Here is a 9,672-nt window from a genome sequence, read left to right on the forward strand (position 1 = left end):
ATGTTACAGTGCCAGCCTGGGTGGCACGTTGGGGCAGGCCCAGAACGAACCCCGGAGAACCAGAGAAGCAAAACACCTCCTTCAAAAGCAGACAGGTCAGTAAGAATAATTTTTTTAAAGGCTTACTACCAACTAACACAAAGGTGGGATGGAAAGAACCAGGAGAAGAGCCATTCTAAACTCTCTGCTCTGTACTCTCCCTCTTTATAACCCTGGCAAGAGCCAGCAAGAGGCAAATCCCACTTACAAGGACAGCAGAGACTCTGTCTCCTCCCTCACTCGTGCCCTCACCATGCATCATAAATATTCCCACAGTCATAAATATCCCTGATGAGGAAGCAGAAGGCTCTTAATTGGCTCCAAGTAATTTTATGGTGGAGGGTGCTGGGTGAGGTGCACAGACTGGGAAGAGGAGGGGGAGGGGCGTCCCAGGAGGACACTAAAGTCTGATCTTCGATGCTGCACCTCTGTGTTAATTTAAACCACCAAAGTGAAAACTGGCTCATGAAAAGACCATATTCCTCCTTTGCCTCAAGCCAGTTCCCTTCTGGTTAAATCGTATGGTAGTAGATGTTCTTTATTCTATACCATTGGAAAATAAAAACCACTACTGGCATTTATTAAAAAGAAATGTTAGAATAATAAGCAAGTGTCTTCATGCAATAACATACTGTGTCGCAATAAAAAATGTGGACTTCTGATCACAGAACATGGATGGATTACAGACAGTCTACAACACTAGGTTTAGTGGGTCTGTAATCACAATACTCTGGAGGCTAAGGCAGACACATCTTGAATATAAGGCTAGCCTGAGCTACACAGCAAAATCCCTCACAAGCCTGAGCTATATAACGAGACTATCTTGTAGCATGTCTTAGTCAGGGTTTCTATTCCTGAACAAACATCATGACCAAGAAACAAGTTGGGGAGAAAAGGGTTTATTCAGTTTACACTTCCAAGTTGCTGTTGATCACCAAAGGAAGCCAGGACTGGAACTCCAGCAGGTCAGGAAGCAGGAGCTGATGCAGAGGCCATGGAGGGATGTTCTTTACTGGTTTGCTTCCCCTGGCTTGCTCAGCCTGCTCTCTTATAGAACCAAGACTACCAGCCCAGAGATGGTCCCACCCACAAGGGACCTTTCCCCCTTGATCACTAATTGAGAAAATGCCTTACAGCTGGATCTCATGGAGGCATTTCCTCAACTGAAGCTCCTTTCTCTGTGATAACTCCAGCTGTGTCAAGTTGACACACAACCAGCCAGTATATAGTAGTAATGTACTAAAATCTGCTCTATGTTCCCAGCGTGCGCGTTTCTTCTCGCCACCCACCCAAATGTTTTAGATCCATGAATGACAGGCACAAACATGCAACCTTTATATGTTAATATGCTGCAATTAGCTCAATGGCTGGGCCGCTCCTGAACCTCCCCTCTCATATTTCTGAGTTAATACTTATTAAATCTATATTTTATCTTTGCTGCCCTAGACCCTTTCAGGCAGCCATCTTGGGGCTGCTTTCCCCTTTGTACCTACATTTGGGGAGGTCTCTCCCTCATGCACCTTCTGGGCATGGTCTGTCCCCTGTGCCCTTTTCATGGCAGAATGCCTCTTCCTGATTTCTCTGCCCCTTCCTGGGAATCCTAAAAGTCCCACCTCTGTCTCCCTGCCCAACCATTGGCTGCCGGTAACTTTATTGACCAGTCAAAAACCGACTGGGGGCAGGCTTCCTTTAATCCTATGTGCAGGACATTTCAAATGGGTTTTGGGGTAGCATAATTAACATGAGAACACAAGCCACTACACTATCTCATGAAAATCACAAAATGGGAAAGTAGTGTATGCTACATAAGCAAAGGAATATTTCTGGCTATGAGAACATGTGAATTGGTGAGATATTATGTTTATACACACAAGTTATATAGAGCATAGGCTAATTACTATAGGTAAGCAGACAGAGACAACAAAAGCCCAGGAGTCACTGTGAGCCAGGCCCCAAGGTTCAGGAAGGGATGAGATTTCACCTGCACCTACATCACTTCCAGTTCAGCCAGAAGACCCTGGAAAGGAACCCAACCTGGGTTTTGTACCCTAGGAGTTTGGCTTGCTGGGTTAAACATGCTGAAGAACATCCTGTTTAGAAGCCAGGCTGCATCAGAGCCCAGGCTATCCTAGTGAGGTCCTTCCTATCTCAGGATGCTGCATTCAGTGGTTGTATGTGAGAAAAGGGGGAGATCTGGTCATGCCAAGGTCACTAGCAAACTGGCATTCACATGATTCCCTTTACAGGATACTCTATTTTTCTACCTCCTGTGACAAAATGTCTGGCAAAAGCAACTTAATGAAAGAAGGTTTGTTTTAACTCCTGGTTTGAGAGAATACTGTCTACAAAGATGGGGAAAGCATGGAGCAAGACCCCAAGGTGGCTGGTCACATTGTGTCTGCACTTAGGAAACCAAGAGGGGAGTGTTGGTGTGCCTGCTACACTGGTGTACACACTTTCTCCTCTGGTTCTTTTTATTCAGTCTGGATCCTATCCCATGAGACGGTCCACATTCAGACTATGTTTTCCCCACTTGCGTAAACACCTCTAAAAACACCTTCACGGATCAGCCTAGAAGTGTCTCCCAAGTGATCTTAAATCCAGCCAACTTGACGATGAAGATTAACCATCATAAACTTACCCCTTGTTAACTTGGCACCCAAACACATCACTTTGATCCCTAACATTCTGCTCTTGGCCTCATAAAAGGCCCATAGCCATCTCAGAATACAAAACTTACTCAGTTCTTCTCCAGGAGCCCCCTAAGCCTTAGTGGTTCTAAATTGTTCAAGCCTCCAGAGTCCCCTGATACTCAGAGTAATCTCCTAACTGTGAGCTCCTGTACAGTTAGAAATAATAGTAAGTTTCAAGGGCTGGAGAGATGGCTCAGCAGTGAAGTGCATTTACAGAGAACCCAAATTCAGTTCCTAGCAACCATTGGTTCACACTGTAATCAATTCCAGCTATAGGGGATCCAATGCCCTCTTCTTGACTCTGTGGGTGCCCCACGCCACACACATATTAAGAATAATATAAATCTTTTTTAAAGTTACACACCTTCAATATATAATAATGGAATGTACATTTTATTCCAGAAGGGAAGAACTGGATTAGAGTGAGGAGAGATTGAACAGAAGCAAGACAGAAACCCATCAGAGTAAACACCAAATCTGTAAGCTCCAAATCTGGCATCTGGTGCCATGATGGAATTTTCTGGGCTCCAACAGACTTGGGCATCCCTGCTCCTCCAGGGCTGCCTGCTTTTAGCACACACAGCGTCTTTCTTGGGCTAGGTCCACTTTGTGCGTTCAGCTTTCCTCAGAAGATGTGGCATGGTCCTGGCATCTCAAACATTCTAGGGCCATCAATGTAACTGATCTCATTCACCTTCACACTTCACCCACCGGCCTCTCAGAGCATGTCTGTAGGGCATCCAACCTTGCTACACATTGTCTCGCTCACCTCGGCGGCTTGCAGGACCTGATGAAAGCCTCCATTACCACCCCTGAAGATTGCACAATCAACACTATGTAGATAATGCTGACAAGTTCTTCAGCTAGCTCAATATTGTCTGGTGTGTCTGAAGACAACTACAGTGTATTTACATATAATAAATAAATATATCTTTAAAAAAAAGATTTTCCTAATCCCATTATCCTAATGTTACAGGTCAGGAAGCTGAATTCAGAGGCTAATAGCTTGCTCAGAGATGCATAGCTATAAGCACTGAGCTAGACCTGCTTTCTCCTACATGCTGGCAGCAGAACTTACCTCCAATTAATTTAAATATTAATACAACAAGAAGCCTGTGATTGTACAGTGAAAAAGGAAGGCAGGCAGAGAATTTTAGAAACAGGAGAGAGAAGACAGAGAGGAGAAGGAAAGAAGATGGAGGAAGAGAAAGATGATCCAGATTCCACGTGGCTTTAAATAGCCACAGGTAGCCATGACTGTCTTATAAGGGATAGATAATTACAGGACAATTTGTCCAATCCAGGTGGGCAGTTTATATCAATATCAATTGGCTCTGCGTTCATTGTGTGGGCGTTTTGTGGGGTGAGAGTTACTGATATACCTCTGACTTATAAATTACAAGCCTCTAGAGTTTTGACTTTACTGGGTTACTGGGATTTGGGACCATTGACCACAGCGGGTAGATGGCTGAGAATGTGAGCAGAATTCGCAACAAGAGAACCACAAGATGGGTAGTCGCTGCATGGGATTAGTCATGGAGGCAGCAAGGTCACCGGAGTCAGAGAGTAGCCGGTGATAGCGCAGAATGGTGCTTTCTTTTTTTTTTATCTGAACAAACCCTGTATTCTTTAGACTATTATCTCTAAGATTCCAAACACGTTATAGCATTCAACAAAAATATTATAGACATTTTTCTGCTTTCATTGTCAATTTACAGGATTGTGCTCAGAAAATATCCTGAAACATTTTTATAAATCAACTGAGATAGAACTTATATATGTGTCTGCTTAAACCTTATTCCCTAAAACCAAAGCTAACAGGCCCTTACAGCCAAGAACTGCTGGTTGTTTTGTTTTGGAGACCGGGTCTTGATGATACAGCCCTGGCTAGCCGGTAACTACGCAAACCAGACCGACCTTGAACTCCCATGACCTGCCTGCCCCGTCTCCCAGTGCTGGGGTTAAAGATCTGTACCACGGCAAAGAATAGCTGGTGCTTTAACAGTCAGAGATACACATTAGTTTAACTGGAAGTCTGAACCGGAAGCAACCATGGCAGTAAGCTGAAATCTGTCAGCTAATTTGATAAAACAGTTTTTGTCTCAAAATTATCAGCCATTTCTTTTAGCTGATACTTCTTTTACTAGCTTTATAAAAAGAAAATGAACAGTCTAACTTAACTATAAAGCTGGTTCTCATTTTTCACACTGTTATTTTTTAAATAGTTTTTAACTTAATTTATTCACATTATATTTTTAAACTCTACATTCTTTTCTATATAGTTGCATGTCAAAAAAATACTAAAGAGTTGCTGAAATACATGTAGGAAAACATAGATATGTGGCATAATAGCTTGCTTAAATTTCTCTTAAAGAAACATAATTAATTTAAAGAGTTCCAACTCATTTTTTAAAAAAAAATTCCAGCAATGATTATTTCTGAAATTAAAAACCAAAATGATAAATTTTTGCTTTCCCTCCTTATTAAAAATCCAGACAACGTGTCATATCAATAAAAGGTTACATCACTGCTATCTTAGTCGCCCTTGGAATCACTGTCCCTCCTCATGGGGACAGGGCTCCGTACTGAGGACAGCAGCAGGTCTTGGGTGGGTTCTTTGGTGGTTCTCCTCCAAGTCTGTCTTGATTGCTCCAGACTCAAGACAGTTTCCACTCCAACTCATCTATGGTCAGGTTCACGCCACCGAACACCAGAGGACCGATGAACTGTGCCTTGAGATTCCCTTCCTGGTAGACGAACACTGTGGGGAGATTCCTGTTGGGGTAGTTGGGTAAGCAGGTCGTTAAAATGGCTTTGATAAATTTCACGTCTGGAAACTTAGCGAATCCACTCAAGCGAACAGAGGGGAATCCCTTGTTTGAATAGTTATAAGACCACCCACAAGCCTTCGCCAGCTTTCGTAACTTCTTGAACATCGTCCTTTCCTGAGATCTCTAAAACTTCTCCAAATTTGTTCTTCACTTGAGTTGCTTTCCACTTTGGTATATCTCAATAGCTCGTTCGTCCTCATCTCTGAGCTCGTCCTCCTTCTCCTCCAGCTCTTCCAGAGTCGTGTCTTCGTATGTTTCCACTACTGACTGCTGAAGGAGCTGCTCCTCCTTCTCCATTTCTTCCTCCTCCAGCTCCTTCAGGCTCCCTGTAGGAGAAGGATGTCCTGTACCTTGCCTCCAGTCACTCAGACCAGCCCTCCTCCCCAGCTCCTCCAACTCCTCTCCGCGCATGCGCCGTGCATTTTTTTGCTATTTCCTGCAACACACGCTGACAATTAGAACTCCACAGGCTTTCTGCACTCAGGCAGAGGGACACTTGCTTTCACCCTTTTCCTGTATATGCTCCTCCGAGGCAGGATCTGAAGAGGCTAGTCCCTCTCAACCGTCCTACTTAGTACTGAGTTTAGATTGGTTTCAAAGGGATGAGGGATGCATTTCTGGTCCTCAGCCACAATCCATCAACGGCCCCATGAATATTAACTAAACACTATGTTTACGGACTTTGAAGAAATTTAAGATAGTGTCTACATTCAAGAGGCTACTAGAATAGTTAACCTAGCCTGGAGAACTAGACTCTCAACCCAGGCATGGTGGTACATACCTATAATTACAGAATTCAGGAGGGTGAGGCATGAAGATATAGGACAGCTTGGACTACACAATGAGTAGCCTGGGCTGCTGTCAAGAAGGAAGAGGAGAAGGAGGAGGAGGGAATAAGAAGGAAGAAGGAAGGAGAAGAGGAGGAAGGAGAAGAGGAGGAAGAGGAGGAAGAGGAGGAGGAGAATGAAAGGGGGAGGGGAGGAGGGGAGGGGGGAGGAACAATCTAGACTCTCAACTTGATTGTGGCATGGATTGTGTGACGTTGAGCAAGCTACGTCTCCTCTTTTATGCAATGAGAACTTATCCCACAAGTGTCCCCAACCCTCATGTTTCTTTGACTTTGACCCATGGATCCACACAATTTATGCTAATGGATGTGGATGGTACAAAATGTCTCGTGCTAGGTGGAAAGTTGACTTCTCTGAAGCAGGGTCTAAGAAGGGCTTTAAAGAACATCCACAGAGGGGAACAAACATCATTTTAAGTAGAGTAAGGACAGCCTTGGGGGCCTGGAGGTGGGAGAAGCAGACTATGTGGTATAACATGGGTACATGTGAACAAACGTTGATTCACCCCCAGATAATAGACCAATAAAATCGTTTCACCCAAGTCTAGCTTGATGAGGCAGTGAGTTTGTGGGGGTCACTTATGGGAACGTAGGTGACTTCAAAGGCTATATCCCTGAGAATCCCACCCTGGGTGGGGGATGACCTACAAAGGCTGCTGATAACCACAGCAATTGTTTAGTGATCAAACAACCTTGGATAGGGTCCCTGGGGATCTTGTTAAATTCCAGGAGTTTCCTGAGCCTTTTAAATTTCATTTACTTCCTGGCCTTGTATATTTTACTTCCCGAATTTTAGAAGCCTCCTTTCTTCCCTCAAAGGGGAATGGTTCCATTTTGGAGGAAATAGCTGCATCACAAAATACAAACAGACCTGGGCTTGAGAGGCCACACAGCGACCAAAGTATGATAGAAGTTTTGACCTTAACATCTGAAAAAGATCCATCCCAGGGGACTGAAGCATAGTGATGTGTGAGGAGATTGGTATCTGGGAAAGATTAATCTGGTTATTTATAGCATGGGTAAAGGAAAAACACCCGCAAGAAATCCCCCAAGTGCTCCCTTATCACCAAGCTGAGCAGCAGGCTCTCTGACCCTCTGTGTCTTTGGTCTTCAACACACTGGAGCTCCTATCTAGTGCCTCAAGACAGGAGGAGGCCAGGCTCAGCCTACATCCACCTCAAATGCAACAGCAAGCACAGGGGAGCTCCAAATGAAACTTACTCTAAAAGAAGAACTCAACAGACCTCAACTGAATAGCCTCAGTAAATGACAGAAATAAGTAGCCTGGGTAAGAGAGATAGATGGCTCAGCTGGTGAAGGACCTTGCTACCAAGCCTGACAACCTCAGTTTGTCTTCCAGAACCTACATGGTAGAGAGAACCAACTCCCAGAAGTTGTCCTCAGACCTCCACACACATGCCATGGCAATCACACACACACACACACACACACACACACACACCACATTTACACACAGACACACAATGAATGAATAGATGCAGAAACTTCCAGACAAACATGTCAAGAGGAGGTTACAGGAAGATGATGCCAAACTACACCACAAAAGATCAACTGGGATGATATTATAACATTTTTAATTTGAGGAGGAGCTCTGACCAGAACTGAGATCCTCAAAGAGCTGGGACAGCCATTGTGCCTGGAGCTGGCAAACCACTGAGCCAGCCTCACAGCTTCCATCTCACCTTTTACCTATTAACACCCAGCCCACCTCAGGCCCGGTGGGGCTCTGTGCACAGCCTGGTTCCGTCCACAAAGGCCTGCTCTTTTCTTCCCTCTGTAGCTTCCCTAAAGTAGCTTTGGAGGCTCTCTACTAATCCTTCACACCCTTTCTTTTCCTCACCTAAACACACATTTAAGAGCCTTTCACCCTGTAAACCCAGCCCAGGGTCACAAACAACAAACCTGGGGAATCACACAAGACTTAGACCCTGGAGAACAGTATCTTGAATCTCTGAGGTCCTCAAGGACCAACTTTAGCCCTGCTCTGGTCTCAGGCATCTCCTGATCCTCTGTCCTCCACAGGAAAAGTCCCTTTTAGTAAGGATTTCCTCACAGCTATGTCTCAACACACTTGTGAGTGACCTCATGGTGTGTGTCCCATCTGTGCTGCATACGAAATCGCCCAGAAGCAGGGAATTCCAGTCAATCATTTACCTCTTGCCATTTCTCAGTGATGCAAGGAGCTCTCAGTCAGCTCCAGTCATGTGTCATCCGGGCCTATCGCCACCACAAGGATAAGAATGTGTCTGGTGGGCCTAACACCACCACCAGGGTAAGAGACCCCACTTCTAAGTTGGCTCCTTTACTTGACTGACAAGTTGGTGGCTAGCTCCTGTCTAAGGACCAGGTTCTACGCCATGAAGGCCTCTCTGTGTGGCCATTTGGCATGACCTTCACATCCTTGCCTCAAACATCACACACTGCCACTTCTATGTCATTTGTGCATCACAAAGGCCCTGCCCCTTCAGTGTGAAAAGAGGAGCACAAAAGGTCTCAGGGCCAGCAGAGGACAGCCTGAAGCCTGGCTCCACAGACTCTAGGGAGAATCAGAGTCCAAGGAAAGAAAAAGTTGTCCCCGCATACCATGGATGAAAGTTACCAAGCGAGAGGACACAGCCTCTGGCCCCCTGAAGCTTCTGAGCTAGTGGGAGATATTTCACAGAAATCGCTGCTCTTGGAATAAAGCCCAGTCTCCAGAGCTCGGCCTCCACCTACCTCTCTACTTATGGACCCCTCTCTGGCTGAGCCCCAGCCTCACTTGTCTTTTCTCTAATGCTCTCACAGATTAAGCCCCTGCCTTCCTTGGAGCCTTGGCACTGTAATGCCCTCTCCAGTTTTGCATGGCCAGGTACTTCCTATCACTTCCGGTCACCCATTTGCCACGTGACACTTTCCTGAGTGTCCATCCTCTGCCTCCTGTTACCCTGATGTGAACTGCAGAAGAGCACATGGCTTAAGCCCTCCGCATGGCTTCATCCCTGTCTTAGAGCAGTGGGTGCTAGGTAAGTCAGGGGTGAATGCAGCTCTTCCTGTCCAAGCAATTGGACCTATGCTTCCCTCTAGAATACTGGGACCTGAAGCCCCAGCCACACTACTTAGGCCAGCTTGCCTTCTGAGAGTGGGTAAACTGTGAACCCAGTTTCCACCCTATAGTGGCTAATTTTGTGTCAACTTGACACAGCTGGAGTTATCACAGAGAAAGGAGCTTCAGTTGAGGAAATGCCTCCATGAGATCCAGCTG

General features: G+C 45.4%; 1 pseudogene; it reads right to left on the reverse strand.

The window, feature by feature from the left end:
• Positions 1-5,267: 5,267 nt before the first annotated feature.
• On the reverse strand, positions 5,268-8,647 carry LOC110290573 (annotated as a pseudogene).
• Positions 8,648-9,672: the final 1,025 nt, after the last annotated feature.

The sequence above is a fragment of the Mus caroli genome, chromosome 3 (genome assembly GCF_900094665.2).
Source record: "Mus caroli chromosome 3, CAROLI_EIJ_v1.1, whole genome shotgun sequence".
Taxonomy (NCBI): Eukaryota; Metazoa; Chordata; class Mammalia; order Rodentia; family Muridae; genus Mus; species Mus caroli.